At 41.7% G+C, this 20,748-nt stretch overlaps 1 protein-coding gene across 4 annotated transcripts in view; it reads left to right on the top strand.

Annotated features, from left to right (window-relative positions):
* Nucleotides 1-20,748, top strand: part of BEGAIN (brain enriched guanylate kinase associated) — a 125,194-nt gene that overhangs the window by 75,052 nt on the left and 29,394 nt on the right. The window lies entirely within an intron of this gene.

Below are 20,748 nucleotides of genomic sequence, written 5' to 3'. Positions count from 1 at the left end.
GGGCTTCCATCAGGGGTACTTCTAATCTGGGTCCCGATTAAAAAAGTTTGGCTTTTGCAATGCTGAAACTTTTAGACATGGGGGAGAGGGGCCCGAGAAGTTTACCAAGTATGGGTAGATAAATGGGGGAGAGGGGTCCCATGAAGTGTACCTAGTATGGATGGAGACTTGTGGGAGAGGGACCCAGAAATTTTACCTAGTATAGGTGGAGACGGGGGAAAAGGACTTAAGAAGTTCTCCTAATATTAGTAGAGACATGGGGGAGAGGGAAACAAGAAGTGTAACTAGTATGGGTGGAGACATGGGGGACAGGGACCAAGGGATTTTACCTAGTATGGGTAAAGACATGGAGGAGAGGGACCCTGAAAGTTTACTTGGAATAAGTAGAGACATGGGGGAGAGGGGCCGCAGAGGGATTAAGGAGAGGGTTCCATGGAAGTTTTCCTAGTATGGATGGAGACTTGGGGGAGAGGGACCCAGGAATGTTACCTAGTATGGGTGGAGACATGGGGGGGTAGAGAACCCGGAAATGTATTTGGTATGGGTGGAGACATAGGGTGGAGGGACCTGGGAAGTTTACTGAGTATGGGTAGAGACATGGGGGAAAGGGACCCAGGAAGTTTACCTTGTATGGGCAGAAGCATGAAGAAGTGAGAGACCCATGGAATTTTTCCTAGTATGGGTGGAGACATAGGAGAGAGGGACCCAAGAAGTTTACCTTGTATGGATGGAGGAATGGAGAAGAGGGGCCCAGGAAGTTTTCTTTGTATGGGCGGAGGCATGGAGGAGAGGGACCCGGGAAGATTACCTAGTATGGGTAAAGACATGGGGGAGAGGGACCCAGGAAGTTTATCTAGTATGGGTAAGGACATGGGGGAGAGAGACCTAGGAAGTTTACCTTGTATGGGTGGAGACTTGGGGGAGCGGGACCCAGGAATGTTACTTAGTATGGGTGGAGACATGGGGGAGAGGGACCTAGGAAGTTGACTTAGTATGGGTAGAAACATGGGGGAAAGGGACCTAGGAAGTTTATCTTGTATGAGTGGAGGCATGGAGGAGTGGGACACAGGAAGTTTACCTACTATGGGCAGACACATGTGGGAGAGGGTCCCAGGACATTTACTTAGCATTGGTAGAGACATGGGGGAGAGGGACCCAGAACATTTACCTAGTATGGGTAGACACATGGGGGTCCCAGGACATTTACCTAGTGTGGGTGGAGACATGGGGGTAGGGACCCGGAAGTTTACCTAGTATGGGGCCCAGACTGCAATGGACCAGCAATCAAAGGTGTGTAGATAGAAAGGAGTTGCATCTGCAAACAGTCTGGCAAGCTTTTACTTCTTCTATCCATGTTTCAGATTTTCCTCTTCATTCCTATACAGAGGCATTCTGTTGTAGAAGAAGTGAGAGGTTGGACAGGGAGTATGCAGCATGGTTTGTGCAGCTTCATGTATGCTGTTCAGATCTCACAGTGGCATGGGCAGGTGAACATAAAATTTGAAAGTTAAGGCCCTTAATATCCCTTAAGCCTCTAGTAATTGATTCCAAATTGTAACATTTCTGCTGGCAGTGTCCCCACAGAGGAAAGATAAAATACCGTCAGTTAAATCATCTCATACTTCCTAATGAACTCACTCACCAGTTTACGTATGCAATTTTGTATACAGAACTGTTGGGTTTCATTTTTTTGGGGCCTCTCAACTTTCAGAAGTTGCTGCAGTCATAGCTTTGAACTCTGCACATGATGTTCCTTTGCATTCATTCCCTCGCTGTACATAACTAGTTCAAAGGGAAACAATCCCAGCTCCTACTTCTCCCTATCCTTCAGTGGAGGCAGGAATTTGGCTGAGTGATAAAGGTATCAAAGTGAAGATGTGAGATGTGTTTGCTGGCTGGAGAAGCGGTCAGAACACCCCTGTAAGCACAAAATGTGTTTTCAGAGAGAGCCTGGGATTGCAGAATGCTGGCTTTCATAATCATCTCCTGAACTAAACCTTTTTTCTGGTTTTTGTTTATGCAGTTTTCAGCATTTATTGGGCTATATTGACTTACTGTTTATTTAATTAGGTTTTGGATAGAGAGGCAAGGATGAAACCTCTGTCACCTTCTATTGCCGTTTGTCATTTACACATTTTCTAGTAGAGTTGGGAAGCCATAGAATTTATTGCTCAGGAAGTAGAATAAAGGTGTGGCGTGCTGGATCCCTTAAAGCAGGGGTCGGCAATTTTTTTGGACTGCTAGGCCATTCCAGGAGGTCAAGGAGGCACACTAGGCCAGAAGAAACAAGGTATCCAAGGAAAGGTTTTTTCCAACTGTGACTGCAAGCGAGCAGCCTCAGGCTTCCGCTCATCCGTGGTGTAGTCTCTGTACGTGTGCGCGTGCTTGGCATCGAAATGCCCCTTGAGATTCGACCGCTGGAAAGTGCTGTTGGTGTGGTTGCAAATTAAAAACAGGGCTTTGTTGCCTCGTTGGACGAAGAATAATTCGTCAGTCCATTCGGGGTTGAAGACACAACGTTCAAGGTCAACCTCCTGGAGATTGGTAGCTGCGCCTTGCTTCTGCTCTTTAGGAATAGTAAATGAGGTTACTATGCGGGAACATGATGATATTGCGGGAACTTGCGATAATGCGACAATTCAATTAGGCTGGATCCAACAATAAATAACTAGGAGGGCGCTAGGCCGGACTGGAATGCTGGCCAGGCCGTATCCGGCCTAAATGGTCTGCCTTAAAGTAATAGGGGTTGCTGATCTAGTCATAAGCCGTGTAATGTATTAGAGGTCTCCTTGGCCAAAGGTTTGCTCTTTGTTCACAGAGAATCTAGGTGTGTTAGAAAAAAAGCAGACTGAATTTTATTCAGATTCATATATCCTTCAAATTTAGCAAGTTTTGGGGAGTTTAAAGCATCCCTCCTTATCGGGGCCCAGTACTAATAAACACCGTGGCCTTGATTTAATAAAGCTCTCCAAGACAGGAGAAGACAGTCCATCATAGGCAAACATGGGGGGATTCAGCAAACGTGGAATAGAACTGTTCCAGGATTAAAAAACAGGTCCAGGTTTGCAGGATCACCCAGGTTCTCCCATGATAAGCCTATCTTCTGTTATTGATTAGGCCCTGTGTGTACTGGACAATACCTCACAACTTATGGTGACAAGGGAAAGAGACACTTAAGCTCAAAATTTGTAGACAAAAAAACACATCCTTGCTATGCCCATATTTTCAGGACCACCATGCACAGGAACAGTAGTTAATAGTTAAATAATACATTTTGAGGGGTAGTCCCTCCAAAGTAGGGTGAGTTGAGAAGTTATGAAAAGGAACAGTCCCTCCAAACCATATATAGATGGGAGGCATAAAGAGGGATGGACTCTCTGAATTAGGGACATTCGGGAGGTATGAAGAGGAACAGTCCTTCCAAATCAGGAATAGATTGGAGTCATAAAGAGGGACAGTCCCTCCAAATCAGAGATAGTTGGAAGGTATGCTGTACTAATAGATTCGGAGGAAACATGACCGGTAATTAAAAGTTAATTCCAATTAAAAGACACATGATGAAGTAATGAAACTTAATATACCAATCACCTGTCAGGATCCCTCCATTACTTTCCTCCCAAAACAGTGGCCAACAGTACCAAGCCCTAATAAAGGGACTCTTTGAACCCCTGAAACATGTTGGCTTTTTCTCCTATAAGTCTGAGAGTGTAAGTATGCAAGAAGAGCCCCTTCCACACCCGGGATTGTATTGCTGTCTGGATAACTATAAGAGAGATTGCCCCTTACTTCCTGTGATGGTGATGTGTCAAAGCAAAGAGAGAAATCTATATAACAGGGACACAGATGGCATTTATTATAAATAAGGTTTGATGCATTCGTGTAAAGTTTTGATTGGGGTTGGGCTTTACCAAAGGTGTTTGATACTTTGTAACATTCGGCGTTGATGGTTTCTTTAGAGTGACCCTCCCCAGAGGAGACAGAAGCGGCAGTAAAAATCCAACAAAATGTCTAACACTTCTCTGCTTTACCTAAAACTTAATTATAAAAAAAATAATATAATCTAACTTTGTGTTCCATTTAAGCAACCAGCGCTTTTCTGTTGAGATGTTTTTAAAAAGAGACACAATTACAGGTGACAAGTACCCAGCGCAGTCATTTTCATGAACAATAGCCTTGGTTGACGCACTGCACCTCGCCGTCATTGCGGAGCCTATTGCGTGTGTTTTAGGGAAGCCGGTTTCTTCGAAAAGTCTCTGCCTGCTGGGAAAAGCTGCGTGCCGGAATGGAAATGAGCACACTTTAGCAAATAAATGAATTTTGAGAAACGATGCAGGGAAAAATGCCGAGCTTTTGAGTTATTATTGCTGAAACGTGTATTTGTGACTGGAAATGAGCTGCCGAATGTCTGTCTGGGGATTTTCACGCCTCCTTCTATGTCTTTGAAATGACTGTTAATATATAAAAAAAAAAAAGAAAAAAGTGCTCAACGTGATTTGATGAACGTCGCTGATAATGGAACGCAGAGCAGCTGGACCAAAACATTTTTGCCTTGGAGTTCAGCTGCAGGCAACAGGTGGAGCCAATCGGTGAAGGGCTAATGCCGTCCAGAGAGCCATGCAGATGTGCTAAAGATGGGTTTTGTCAATTTATATTACTAGAAGTGTTTATGAGATACATTCTGATTGATTTGTTGATTGGTCCCATAGTTGTGCTGAGCAACTCTCTCCCCAGCTTGTGTTTAGCTGGGAGCATGGAAGACAATATCTTGCATGTTCTGAGATTTGGGGCAACAAAGGTGTACAAAGATAATCTAAACAGATATTCAGCTTGTGTCACCCCCCGACCAAGTCCTGAATATGTAGCATACCCCTTTAATCCAACCTCCAACAAACTAAACCTAAATAGAGTAGATTTTGTTTTTACCTAATCTATAAATTGGCAAATCTGAAGACTTTTAAAGAATAAGTGTCACGTCTGCTCAGCCTTTGATGCATAGTTCATTGGCTAATGAATTTTGGTTCCTGTCTTCCTATATGATTTGGGATTTTATCTCCGTACTATAGTTCTTGACTTCTTGTCCACCTAGGGTACATTCTCTCTCTATAATGAAATTTACAGCATGGAAGATGAGAACAACCCTAATGGGCACAGTAAGTATTCAGATCTGGGAATTTGGATGGAAACCGAAAATGTGAACGATGGGAACACCTCATAATGAGAACAACAGGTGTCCAGACCCGGAAACCAAACACATTGATGGTGGGATTTTCCTATATTAGCATAGCAGGTGTAAAAACCTGGGAATTTACCACCAGAATGATGGGAGCTTCCCATCATGGGCACAGTATGAGTACAGGCCCAGGAACCTAGCACAAGAATGGTGGGAATTTCTCATAAAAGAACAGTTGGAGTACACACCCCACAGATTTGGCACACTGACCTCATCAAGAGATGCCCAAGAGACAGTAACTCAGGGGGTTTCACTCTCCAGCACCTACCAAACACTTAAATATGAGTTTTTTGCTGGGCTGACCTTTTTTAATGTGAAAGTGTCAGGTCTTAAACAGTGTATAAGCCTGGTATGCTCCACGTATCTTATTACCTCAGTACACAAGGTTTTGACATCTGCTCAGGTCAGCACTCAGCCCCACCCCTGCCCAGGTCAGCACCCAGCCCCACCCCTGCCCAGGTCAGCACTTACTCCACCTCTGCCCAGTTTAGCCCTTATTCCACCTCTGCCCAGATCAGCACTCAGCCCCACTCCTGCCCAGGTCAGCACCCAGCCCCACCCCTGCCCAGGTCAGCACATACTCCACCCCTGTCCGGCTCAGCACTCATCCCCACCCCTGCCTATATCAACACTCAGCTCCACCTCTGCTCAGATCAACACTAAGCTCCACCCCTGCCCTAGGCAGCATTAAGCCCCACCCCTGCCCATGTCAGCACTAAGCCCCACCCCAGCTATGAAATACAATATGTCCTCCAGGCAGTAGATTCATAAGGGAACAATGGATACTAATTTATGTTGGTCAAACTCTCCAGCATCCACCACATATTGAAATATTATTTTTGGGTGGACTGATCCTTTAAGGGACATGTTTATACTGGTGGGTTGGAAAAAGCGTGCATATTTTAATTTTTTTTATATTTTATTTTTTAACAGCAGTTTTACCAACCAGTACCGTGGCTGAAATGTTCCAGAATAATCAGCTTTAACTATATAAAGATGTAGAGTTGGTTTCTTTTTTTTGCCATCATCAGGTTATATTACCCAACACAGTTTAATAAATGCCGGCTGATCTAGATGGAGATTAAGATTCACACCATACAATATCTGTCTCACGGCGGCTGCACAGGAGATGCTCCGATCTATCTATAGATACACAGTGGAAGGGGTGAGATTGGAGCTCAAGGCTTATTATATTATACAGGAAGCAATCAATTCCTTACAGGAGAACACAGCACAGTAAGTGTCTCTGGTGGCTTGGCAGATAGGTGTTGTCTGTGGCTGACTCTGATAACTGCTTTGTGTACTGAATGAATGTCGATGGCTGCAGACCATGTGGTACAATCGCACAGAGAATAAAGCCAGATGAGTTCATCCCCATCAAACTTAATAAATCATTTCTTTCTGGAGCTGGCTTTGGAGCACAGTCATGGTAGAAATTATCACAAGTTTTGAAGTGCACAATAATCCAACATGGCATTGTATGTTCCAACATTTTTTGTCCCTGGCTAATCATTTGGAGGGCTGTCCACATATTTGGAACCACATAGGATCTGATTTATCAAAGCTCTCCAAGACTGGAGAAGATAGATGACCATGGGTGAACCTTGGTGATCCAGCAAACCATGGTAGTCTATCTTCTCCTAAAAATGATTAATCTGATGTTGATCGTGCACATCCAAACTTGTGATAACTGGTGAAGGCTCCTTTCTGTTCTACCATGAATATGCTAGTGTATACAAAGCCAGCTCCACAAACACATGATTTATACGAGGGTGAACTCCAACTGGCCTTCACGCTAACCATAACGTCAACCCTACTTACACTTTTGGAATGCATTACAAAACCAAAACATGTGGACAACCCTCCAAATGATTAGTTAGAGACTGAAAATGTTGTAACATACAATGCCATTTTTGATGGTTATGCACTTGAGGGCTCCTTTCTGTTCCACAATGACTGTGCTCCAAAGTCAGCTCCAGAAAAACATGGTTTGATGAGTTAGATGGGGGTGAACTCAACTGGCCTTCATGGATCTCTGACTTCAATCCTACTAACACTTTTGGGATAAAGTGGAAAGCCAGCTGGAAACGAGATCTTTTCTCCATTATTCATACCTTACCAGGCAATGTTCTTTCTGTTAAATGGTCACAAGTCCCTAAAGACATTTTACAAAATTTTCTCCAGTCTTGGAGAGCTTTAATAATTCAGGCCCTTGGTGTACAGTGAGGGAAAGAAGTATTTGATCCCCTGCTGACTTTGTACGTTTGCCCTCTGACAAAGAAAAGACCACTCTATAATTGTAATGGTAGGTTTATTGTAGCTGTGAGAGAAAGAATAACAACAATAGAACTCTCAAAAACCCAGTGCTTAAAAGTCAGCGCTTGATGTGCATTGTAATGAGTGAAATAAATATTTGATCTCCTATCAACCAGTCTGGAGACGGGCTAGGCCACTCCAGGACCTTCATGTGCTTCTTCTTGAGCCACTCTTTTGTTGCCTTGGCACGTGTGTTTTGGGTCATTGTCATGCTGGAATACCCATCAACGATCCATTTTCAATGCCCTGGCTGAAGGAAAGGAGCTGCTCACCCAAGATTTGATGATATATGGCCCCGTCTATTGTCCCTTTGATGCGGTGACGGTATCCTGTACCCTTAGCAGAAAAACACCCCCAAAGCAAAATGTGTCCACCTCCATGTTTGACGGTGGGGATGGTGTTTTTGGGCTCATAGGCAGCATTCCACCTCCTCCAAAAATGGCGAATTGAGTTGATGCCAAAGAGCTCAATTTTGGTCTCATCTGACCACAACAATTTCACCCAGTTCTCCTCTGTATCATTCAGATTTTCATTGACAAACTGCAGACGGGCCTGTACATGTGCTGTCTGGAGCACGGGGACCTTGCGGGATTGCAAGATTTCAAGCCTTAATGGCACAGTGTGTTACCAATTATTTTCTTGGTGACTATGGTCCCAGCTGCCCTGAGATCATTTATAAGTTCCCCTTGTGTAGTCCGGGGTAGCTTGGTCACCATTCTCCTGATCATTGCAACTCCACAAGGGGAGATCTTGCATGGAGCCCCAGACCGAGGGAGATTGACAGTTATTTTGTGTTTCTTCCATTTGCGAATTATTGCGCCAACTGTTGTCCCCTTCTCACCAAGCTGCTTGGCGATAGTCTTGTAGCCCAGTCCAGCCTTGTGTAGGTCTACAATCTTGTCCCTGACATCCTTAGACAGCTCTTTGGTCTTGGCCATGGTTGCTAGTTTAGAATCTGATTGATTGAGTGCTTCTGTGGACAGGTGTCTTTTGTACAGGTACTGTAACAAGCTTGGATTAGGAGCACTTCCTTACAGAGCGTGCTCCTAATCTCTGTTACCTGCATACAATGAAGACTCCTGGGAGCCTGAAATCTTACTGGTTGATAGGGGATCAAATACTTATTTCACTCATTTCTTTGTACAAAATCAGCAAGGGATCCAATTCTTCTTTCCCTCACTGTAGGAGTGATGGTCAGTTGTCAGCAAACTTTTTAACGTGTGGTGTAAGCGCGTTTAAAAAAAAAATACATGTGCATGTTTCCTTTAATAGCACAATATCTTCTTGCAAGGCTCTGAGGCTAATTATTTTTCCTCTATTGACTTCTCTTGTTAAATATGCCTCCCCTTTCTTCTTTTTCTGTGCGCCGAACTTACGTGCGAAAAAGAGCAGCTGCTCCTTTTCCTTCTTGGCCCAGCGCAGATGGGCTCCATGAAAAGCCGCCAAAGCCAATCAAGTTGAATATTTGTTAAAGTTCTACAAAAAGACAATCCTCCTTTTTACAGCCTCCTTCTATAGACTGAAGAAGCTGTATAATGAGGTTGAGGAACGAGGACATGAATATAGAAGTGAGAGATAAAGACGCAAAAGGGAGGTAGAGAAAGAAAACGTCCAATAGGACTTAATTAGATGATAAGTCTTGTTGCCTTATAGGGCCGGCACAGCTGCGCGTAGACAAACGCTGTCACAACAAAGAGCAAGCAAATCAGCATCCCAGTTTTCAGTGTGGAAATATGATAATTCGAGGGAACGCTGTGTTCTTTGCGGGAACCGGTTGAAAGGAAACACTGTCTATCTCCAATGCTGCAGCACCACATGGGGATAATGAATCTGAACTGAGAGGGAACAAAGAAGCCGAATGAAAGATGTGTGATTCATGACTTTGTATGTGCTCGCAAAGAAAGGAAAAGAGAACTGAATATTCCAACCTCATTATTATGGTAACTTAAATGGGAACTCTATCTCCAAGTTGGATATTGTTAGGTTGGTGACATTGAAAGTCACTCCAATGGTCAGGGCCCTTTCCATAGTTCCGTCCCTTGTGCCATGTGATTATTTATTAATGCAGGAGTATGGAGAGATAGGTTGATGTATCCTGAAGCTTAAATGTTGATTTAAACTCTTTTCTTCGGTCTTGTCTACTCTCTTGTATTTGAACTGCTAAATCTAATTTTACTATAGACCATGTTCTTCTCTCAAGGTGCAATAGAAACTGCAGCAAGCCAGATAGAACCCACCTCATTTTCTGATTGGAGGACACCCATATTCATTCTGCCCCTCCCTCCCCAGCCAGGCTGACCCACCTTCTTTCTACTTGAATTTAATTTATTCTAATCATGGAAGCTCAGAATCACATGTAGGCAATACATTGGGTGGTCTGCTGTTTTCTGGAAGCTATGTACAGCCCTTCCTGCCAGCCATGGCTCGCTGCATTGCGTAGAGACACCCATTGATTGCACCATTGTGTCCAAAATAAGGAAAACAAGTATTATTTAAAAAAAGAAGTGATTATATGGAATACATTGAGTTAACTTCCGCTATACATCAGAGGCCTCACATTGACATATAACAGATTTCATACATGTCTGGGAATGCAGATATTTACAGAGATGTCCATGGTGCTGAAATTCAGTTTCCGGTAATATCCTCTAAGTGAACCCACAGCAATTTACAGAAACATATTTCCATAATATTAAATCAGGTGTACATGTTTCCAATGTGTTGGCAAAGTGTTTTGAAAAGGTTTGAGGCTGAACTGCGAACTGAATCTTTCCATTGGTGGTTGTAGCAAACATTGGGCTCCTGTGCAGAACTGTCTTGAGGCCCATATTGGCTGGGAAGGGTCCAGGGGTCTTGTGCAGCAGTACACTTTGCACCTCCCTATGTCCGCTCCCTGCTGGGTGATGTGGACTTTGTATTTCATAAGGTATTGTTCCAGAAATATCCTATTATAGTAATTATAGTTTGTCTGGTTTTGAAAAAGTTCTGTTTCTGAGTACAGAGGAGGATCGATTCCATGTGACTGTATTGGGGCATGAAGTCCCATTAGGTGTTCTTTGTTGTCTGAGTGTTACCACTCCGCCCGCAGATCTGCACACAAAGCTGCAGCATCACCTGCATCCCTTTAGCTGTGAATTCTCCACTGTTCTCTGCATCCCCTGCACAGAAACTGGAGCTGTGCACAGCTGAAAGGGGATTCTGGAATTTACCTGTACCTCTACTGCCATTCACTGCTGGGCCTTTAAAAACCTCTCCAGCTCCAGGCTCAGGTTGCTGCATCATCAGTGCATTTCCTGTCTCTCTGCCAGCTATTTCTCAAAAGTTATCGGGTCCCTGTCACCACCTAGTGGGGAGGGGGTGGAAGCGGTGACCTTCCCCCACAGCAAAGTAGGGACTGAGTATGGTCACCGGCCCATCACTTCTTGAGGGGTGCACTGGTGAAGACCAGGGGGTCACTTAGATCCCGCAACTCCCCCTGGTATTCCCATGTCCCCTGCCAGGGGGAGGCTCCAGTAACAATGAGGTACAACTTTGGCGTTTCATCTGTTGCCCTCTATAAGACCTTATTGAGCAAATCAGCCCTTTTATATTAGGAGTCCATTTCTTTCTGTATGTAAAATGAAAAGGAGAGAAAAAGACGGGGTTTCTAGGCCAGTGTTTTAAAGAATAATAATGATGTATTTATATCAGAATTCATACACAATTACAGAGTCATCAGAGTGCATATCTTCCAGCCCATTATATAATCATGGGGTGGGTATGCTAGGCTATACATACAATCAGCTAGCATTTATGTAGAACCGTTGTAGTCTTTTTTTTTTTTTTACCCGACACGTTTTGCCAGTTTTGGCTTCCTCAGGGGTATGCAAGAATGACTCGATGGTTTGTTTTGCGAGATCTATCATGTGTAGCTTGTGGTAGTAGTTATCTATTCGGTTTAGGCTCTGTATCAAACTTATGCTCAGCCAGAGACAGAAATCAAGTCGATTATCAAAAGGAAAAACAATTTGACTTTTTTTGCAATAGTTCACAAATCTATGGTATCAAACTTGTAATCAGCCAGAGACAGAGATAAAGTCGATCCTTAAAAAGAAAAAAGATTTGACTTTACTTGCAATAGTTCAAGTATATATGGTATATATTTTTATGGTGAATTGTGCAGATATACTCCCCCAATACGGGGTTAACCAGGCACATAAAAATGCAGGGTATGTCCTTGTTTTCCACTGATACTCAGTAGGATGGTATGCAGAGGTTTGCATATATTGCACTGCATATGCAACACATATTGCACTAAATCCTCTGCATGCCATCCTACTGAAAACAAGGACATACCCTCCATTTTTATGTGCCTGGTTACCCCCTTATTGGGGGAGTATATATGAGCAAAGGACCTGATTTTTTTTTTCTGCTGCAGGAAAACGTACACGTCTTGTCCCTCTCTCTGTAAATGGACAATAAAAGAAAAAGTAGCAAATCGGCCCATTACTTGTTCACTCTGCCCTTTCCTCCTATTAGCACAACTGACTGGGAGAAGAAAGGGCAGGACTTGGAGTCCTGCAGTGCAAAGTTTGCAGGAGCCCGAAACCAGGTCAGGTAAATGTAACTGCAGTACCAAAAATACATTAAACTAAGAATAAATGAATACAGAGTTCCAAATATATATTTTATATCTCACTGAAGTATAGTTTTAAAATGTAAGAACAGTTACAGGATCCCAGAACAAAGGAAGGGCTTTCCATCTCTGGAACGTCTCGTAGTTGCAGTTCAGGGAAAGGTCTTTGGAAACGGCTCACCTCAGAGAAAGATAATGAAATACCGGTGAATCAGCCTGAGAAGAGTCTTTAGAAGTTAAGTTTGGTCTGGGAGGGAGAGGACAGAGCGAGTATTCATGAATGAGTCACTGATTCCGAGGAGAGCCGCAGTATTGATTCTTGGTGCAGATGAACTCTGCCAAGTGCTATTTGCATTTATCATAGCCTTAGTGCAAACTGGGAGAATCAACCAGCAGTCAATGGGGAAATAAATTGCTGTTGTAGCTGCAAGAGTCATACACATGTGGAGTTTACACGTGCAAAAAAAAAGAATAAGACAATAAGACCTGAGTGTTTCCTATGGTTGGCACTTATTTCAGCACATTGCTTGTCCCTTTCTGTCACCTATCAACGGGTCCGCAAAAGATAAGAAATCTCCCCAAAATGTACAAAGACCCCAACAAAACCCCAAACCTCTCTACCATTCTACTTTATTGTAGTCTTTGTCCCCCTTATGGTTTGATTTTGCTGGCTAGTAGATGGCTTTCTCCAAATTTTTTCAAAATTTGAATAGTCTAGAGAAGGTTTTACTGACGCATTTCGCACAGGAGGTGCTTACTCCTAGGGTTCCCCCTCCATGAACATGACTTGTTTAACTTTCTTGTGTTGATACCTATAGGTACATTTCCACATTGGACTTACAGTGAGCAATGGTATCATATGGATTCATTACAGGCCATTCATTTGAGACTACAGGCTTAATCATGCTCCCAACCGCTCCTCTTCACCTGAGCTGGGGCATTTGGGGGCCATTTTTTGCATGTGGCTGTAGTAGATTGTGGTCCTGTCCCTGAAAGTGACAATTACCTTTTAGCCATGCAGCTACTTTTCCTCCTCTGAAAGAACGGCACCTCAACCACATTCAACCTCCCTTAACCACATGACAAAGCGGTTGTCAACCTCTGAGGTTGACTGCATAGTTTTTGGAGGGGGGTGGCTGGGACTGGTTGACAGCTGTAGTTTGGAACCACAAGACTGAAAGTGGCCTTTGCTGTATATGTTAGAACCAAGGGGTGAAATCTGCACACTCATTGGCCATTGGGATGTGCCGAGTCTCCGGCTGTAATTCATATATTGGTATCATTTTCAAATGCAAAGATTGATATAACGAAGGCATAAAGCAAATTTACTTTTTAAATTTGGTAAGTAAATATTATTTTATCTTTGTCATCAAAGTAAAAAAATTACCTTTGCAAAGGATACCCAATCAAGTTCAAGGAAAATGTCATTTGTAATTTTTTACATTTTTGGCTTGCACATGATTGAAAGTCAGCATTTCTTTTGTCAGTTGATATAAGGTGCTGATTTCAATCATCCAGTAACAGGCAAAATTATTGCTTTTTTAATCTTCTTACACCTGATTGGATATTGTTTGCAAAGTGATTTTTTTACTTTGCTTCACCGCAAGCACTTGATAAAATAAATGTAAATTCACTTTAAAAATGATCATGTTCCATTCTTTTAGTAAATCAGGGTTAATGTTTTTCATATTGTAATGTTCCATGAGATTTGTACCTTGCTCTTACATCTTTTTCACAATAATATAACATCTCTATAGCTTTTATCATAACCAACTGCAACAATGAGCAAAACATAATCTATATTTTCTACATCCTAAAATAGAGGAAATGTTACCTAAAATGTTCTATTTAAAGCCATTTTAAACTCATTTACATGGAATTTTTTTTATTTAATGGGTTTTGATACCGCATAGATTAAAAGCATAAAATCCATTATTAAACGGCACTCCGAATCGCACGCTGTGCTTTTAATATTCAATTAAAAGCCATTAGCACTCTTTATGAATACAGCGAGGCCATAACCCCAAAGCAGTTTTGCAGCCTACATTTTACCACCAAAGTGGGGTCAATCGTGGAGGGGACACCGATGCCTGCACACAGTACATTGAGTAGATAAGTGTGGCCCTTTTTTCATGGGACCCGTACTGCCTCCATTGTTAAATATGCAGCAGATAAGTTAGGGAACATTACGAAAAGATGTGTTTGGCCCCTGGCAATCAATTAGATTCCAGCTGTCCTTATTTTACCCGGGAACTTCTTTCTAGTTGCTATAGGCAATGTTGATACTGCAATTCTAAATTCCTACCAATGGCCGACTTAGGGCAATTTTTTTTCTGCATAAAATAGACCCAAGAAGGAATTGAAAATGGGGGAAAAATAGGCTGCAATAGTCACACTAAAGAGGAACTTTCAGCAAAAAATTAAATCACCTCCCGTCTCCCTTCTCTTCACCTTATTAAGGTGCTGACAAAAATCTATTGGTTTTATTAGTGTGACCTCAATAAAATGTTCATTGCCCTTCCATTTCTTCCTAGGATATTTTTGACACATATCCTGGCATCCTGTAGTGTATGAATGTTGCAGCCAGACTCATCCATCCTTGCCACCGCTCCTGTTCCGCTGCTTCTCTTTGCAGATCTCTTCATTGGCTTCCATTTCACCTTAGAATCAAATTCAAGCTCCTGTGCTTTGCCTTCAAATCCCTCCACAGTTCTTGTCACACTTACCTTTCTGACCTGGTGGAAAAATACTCCCCCATCTGCTCTCTTAACTCCTCCAATGACCTACTAATGACTTCCTAATCATAACCTCATCACACGCACGGCTCAAAGACTTTTCTAGAGCTGCCCCGACTCTCTGGAATGGTCTTCCTCATCCTATTCGGCTTGCTCCTACTTTCTGCTCTTTTAAAAGAACCCTAAAACTCAACACTTCAACCTCACCTACCCGTCTTCTTCTATCTCATAAAACCCTAACTACTTCCCACCAATCCATATCCCCCTCCTATTACTTCCCCCACCTCCTAGATTGTAAGTTTTTTGGGGCAGGGTCCTCTCCTCCTCCTGTGTCACTGTCTGTATCCGTCTGTCATTTGCAATCCCATTTAAGGTACAGCACTGCCTAAAATGTTGGCGCTATATATATACTGTTTAATAATACCAAAAAATGAATCCAACCTGTTACCATCAACATGGCCACATCCCTACTGAAACTGAAATTGCAAACTCTGTTGAATCACCAATTTCTGGGACTTTTCAGGCCAACATAATGTTTTATATAAAATAGAACATTTCTTTATTGAATAACAATAAAATTCCACATAAAAAAACACATCAATAAAAACAATAAACCAAAACAAATACTCTTTATGGGGATCACCTTATGGGTAAGCCCAACTTTCTTTCTACACGTTTCGCGGACAATAATCCACTTCCTCAGGAAAAAAAGGAGATCTTCAATCACAGAAATACATATAGTAAATTACATAATATTGGCTTACAAAGTTATGTACATCACAAAACGATTAACATTTATGTATAAGCAATTATGGATGTACCTGGTATATGCGGATATGCCGCACACTTCTCACACAGAATGGTAGGAAAACGGAACAAAAACCCTTCTCATAAGTACCAATCACCTAACATCCTTGATATAACAATATGAAAAAAGAATCTTTATAGGACTTCCATTTCATTTCAATATTTTTCATATATTGAGATCATTTTATTCATAATCACCAGTGCTACAATTAATCCATAATATAATACGTGCTCCAACCTACTTGATTCGTGTTTTCCTATTCCAAATATGTCCATTTAAAATGAACTATTTCTTTTACACACTCCGTTATAATCAGATACCAAATGGCGTTCTATTGCATAACACTATATAATATGTCCACTCTAATAAGAGTGCAAAAAATCACTTTATATCAGTGCTCACAGTTTCCCTTAAACAATCATTTGCATTATTAGGTATTAACATATCATTTTATTTCACCTCTGTGAGTGTATACCTGGTATTTCCCATTTCTATTACTCTTCCAACTCCAAATAAAGCCTATAATACTATAATACCTTATCCTTTGGGTTTTCATGAATTCAATGCGGTAAAAGGTCCAAACAGAAACATATATACCTTGAAAGTTTAAAAAAAACTGTTTAATAATAAGACTTGCCACCTCCCAGCTTGGAGGATGTGAAGGTGGCATCACCACTGCTTCCTGAGCACTTGACATCCCATGAACATTTTTGCCAAATTTCGGGTGCATAGAAGGCAGGAGCACCCCCACTTCCCAAAAAAACAGGAAGGAGACAAATATACTTCTCTTATTGCAAACTCTTTAATTTAAAGGCCGTAGGGGCAGATTGCAAGGAAGGTCCAATAAAATAAATGTAATACTAATAAAAGGAACACAATACTCTTTAACATCATACTGCGGCACTTTCGCAATGCACATCAATGCGTGCCAACCATGAATACAGCCGAAGCGTTTCATCTTTTTTTTTTATAGTTCCGTTGGGTTCTATCAACAACTATTAATTTTGCGGTTCCATAAAAGATGCCCATTTCTACCCTCAATGTTCCCGTTATTATTAAAGCATGTTCAATGTGACTTTACAGGTGAAAGTAGAGGAACACAAAGTTCCATGCTGCACAAGGGGCTCTCTCTAAAAATAGAAGCTCGGATTAGGAAGGTGAATCCAACAGAGACCGGCAAGAACAAGACCAGAGAACCAGTCATATTAAACTGCAGCTTGCAAACACCCTCCTGTCTGTTTCCTCTGTGTTACCGGGGCGTAGGGATCCCCAGCTGGAGTTTTATCAATATTGAGGAAAGCAATAAATGTGTGTTATTTTGTGAGCAGCGGGGAGCTGGGAGTAAATAGGAAATGTTTCCGAACATCAGCAAAGCAGCCAAATACACAGATGAAATGCATAGATGCCGACTTTTACTTGCAGAGAATTTGTTTTTCTGTTTAGGGAGACTTATGCCAAAAAATATTTGGCCAGTTGGGGTTGCCATAGAACCAATGTCAGGTTTTTATTGCCCATGGGTGGGGCTAATTCCAGTTCTGGTGACAATTACCATTAAAAAAGTTCAGGGGATTCTTCCTACACAGGCACCAAATAAAATCTGAAACCTTTGGCTATGTCCTTATACCATGGAAATATACCATATATCCAAAAAAGGTTTTGGTGGGAGTTATTTTCAGCAACGCAGCTCCATTTTATGATTGAACAAATTAATGTCAAAAGACACATACATGCTCAACTGAATTCCATGTCAATGGTCCTTTTTGCCAAAAGATTTTGTTTGGTGATGTTTGCAGTCCGATCATCACTAACAAGACCGCACGGCACAACCTCTGACCTTACTTTTCTTTGCTACAGTCAACTAGCACAGTTTGGTCTAGAACACACCCACAAGCTCTGATTGGTTCAGAGCACAGGACCTTTGTATTGTACATACTGTTGTATTGGTTACTACAAAAACTGATGTATAGCGAGTGTATGTATTTATATTCCACAATTCATCTTTAAAATGTATTTCCCATGTCTTTCTTGGAGTTCCAATTTAATGCCGAACTCCAGGATAGCCTTTGCTTGCTTTTTTTTTTTTTTACTTGAATTCATATCCATAGCATTTTTTGTATTCTGGCTGGTCATGCAATATTTAGGGTCCTCTTGCTTTAGTGTTCTTTATTGGTGGTGGATGATCTTGAATGATTTAGAGAATGGTTTTGCATAATAGCCATTGTTCTTTGCACCATTCTTGCCCATTGCATCCAAAGAGGTTCCAAAGACGCCTGGGCTCCGAAGACATGGAACTGAGTGTCATTCATGCAAGAAGTGGACAGAAAGCGAGTACAGAAGCAAAGGCTGTAGTTTTCCATTTATTGATGGTGGTGGTGGGGAGTCATTTAAATCCTTATATAAAGAAATACCAAAATTAAACTTTGCTTTAAGCATTCTTTGGAATGTCTTCTTTACAGATTCCATATCCAGCCAAGGTAGAGCCTCTTCTGTATGATTTAATGTGGCCTGAAGCTCAATTCCGCTAGAACTGTCAGCCAGATGATAAATTGTTGTAAATAGAGCAAATATAATTAAATGGCTATTCCTAGCGTCTGTCAGTCAAGCTTCCCCTTTTGTGCTGAGCTGAAAGACGATGCTGTATGATACGGTGAAGACTCAATCAGCGGATATGTAGACTTCTAACGTCTTCCAGATTTAAAGAACAACTAAGAAAATATATATATATATATATATATATATATATATACAAATGAGGGCATCAATTTTATCTGCCGTTAGTGCCCTTTATACAGATGGGCAATTTTAATTCCAGCAAGATGGCGCACCACCACCAAGATGTGTGAGCCTGAGCCTTTCTCAATGACATTCTGCCAAGAAGTTAGATAGGACAAGGAAGTGTGAATGGATTCCCTACAAGTTCCTTTGACTTTACACCATTTGACTTCTACGAATAGGAACAATTGGTTATGCACCATGTCACCAATTCAGGTTTAAAGTTGGTTGTGCCAACCCATTTATATATGGTATAGCTAAACGTGAAACGTTTATTTTTTTTTTTTTTGGAAAGTCACTATATATATTGTAGTAATTAGGATATACAGTTACAATCAAAGATTATATTCATTTCATGGGGCTTAGATGTCTCTTTTCTAAATATAGTTCTACAATCAGTAACCCATTCAAATATCCATTTTGTGGACAATCATAGGTAAGTAGATTATAGAGATACGGTATACAGTGGTCTCGAATCCCAGCGTTTTTTGCCCTTAGGCTTCCTCAGGGGTATTGTAGAGATCGTAATGTAATATAGTCGACATTGGGTTCTGGCTATTGAGGTAAAGAAGTATTGTGGCCAAAGGAAGTGTTTTTCTAAATTTGGGTATACAGCAAATTATCCTGTTAGTTTCTAGGATTCCTAGGTGGTTGCTAAGAAAATCCCTCAAGGGGAATAGGATGATTGCTGGGGAACTTCTGCTGTGGTTTTGGGCAGTGAGGTGTTGGAGCTGGTAAAGGAACAGTACCCTTTGACTTCTACCTGTAGGAAACCATAAAGGATATGGCATACTAGAGAAAACCATCTGTAATGGTTGCACTATGGGAAGAAATTTTCTGGCTATGTAGTCAGTGATGTTTGTGCAGTAGTTCGCCGAACACTGAAATGCCTGGGTGCTAATGGTGACCACTTTGATAACCAAATGTCTGCAGGGATCAAACATGGCTTACAGCTACCCATTGATGCTTATCTATTTCCAATAATAAAATGTCTATGCAGATATCGTTCATGTTGAATATATACATTGTGTATACATTTTTGGACCCTTCTGTGTGTAGGGTCAGTCCTTGGACCGGTTCTCTTTTCTCTGTACACCTCCTCTCTCGGTAGTCTCATATCCTCCTTTGGCTTACAGTACCATCTGCCGTTAGTGCCCTTTATACAGATGGGCAATTTTATGTCCAGCAAGATGGCGCACCACCACCAAGATGTGTGAGCCTGAGCCTTTCTCAATGACATTCTGCCAAGAAGTTAGATAGGACAAGGAAGTGTGAATGGATTTCCTACAAGTTCCAAGTTGACTTTACACCATTTGACTTCTAAGAATAGGAACAATTGGTTATGCACCAATTCAGGTTTAAAGTTGGTTGTGCCAACCCATTTATATATGGTATAGCAAAACGAGAAAGCCAAAAGGCAAGAGAGGAAAAAACAGTTTTTTTTGGAAAGTCACTATATATATTGTAGTAATTGGCATATACAGTTACAATAAAAGATTATATTATGAAAAACTAGACCCTAAGCCCTCATTTCATGGCAATTGCATGGAAATTTCCGGCAATGTAGTCAGTGATGTTTGTGCAGTAATTCGCCAAACACTGAAATGCCTGGGTGCTAATGGTGACCACTTTGATAACCAAATGTATGCAGGGATCAAACATGGCTTACAGCTACCCATTGATGCTTATCTATTTCCAATATTAAAATGTCTATGCAGATATTCTTCATGTTGAATATATACATCGTGTATACGTTTTTGGACCCTTCTGTGTGTAGGGTCCGTCCTTGGACCGGTTCTCTTTTCTCTGTACACCTCCTCTCTCGGTAGTCTCACATCCTCCTTTGGCGTACAGTACCATCTGTATGCTGATGACACCCAAATTTATCTGTCCACCCCTGAACTGTCTCCCTCAGTCCTGGATAAGGTCTCATGCTGCCTGTCAGCCATCTTATCATGGATGTCTGACCGATTCCTGAAACTCAACTGGGATAAAACAGAACTCATCAACTGTTATATCTAAAACAGAACTCATCAACTGTTAACAGTTATATCTAACTGTTAACAACACTGTTATTCGGCCCTCCCCTCAGGCACGTTGTCCTGGTGTCACCTTTGACACTGCCTTCTCATTTACCCCCCATATTCAGAACTTTTCCAGGTCCTGTAACTTTCAGCTATGCAACATCTCCAAAATCTGCCCCTACCTGTCCCCTGAGACCACCAAACTCCTTGTACACGCTCTTATCATCTCTCGTCTGGACTACTGTAAC

The sequence above is a fragment of the Pyxicephalus adspersus genome, chromosome 12 (assembly GCF_032062135.1).
Source record: "Pyxicephalus adspersus chromosome 12, UCB_Pads_2.0, whole genome shotgun sequence".
Lineage (NCBI taxonomy): Eukaryota > Metazoa > Chordata > Amphibia > Anura > Pyxicephalidae > Pyxicephalus > Pyxicephalus adspersus.
The sequence above is the reverse complement of the archived record's forward strand: the minus strand, read 5'-3'. Positions and strand labels throughout refer to the sequence as shown.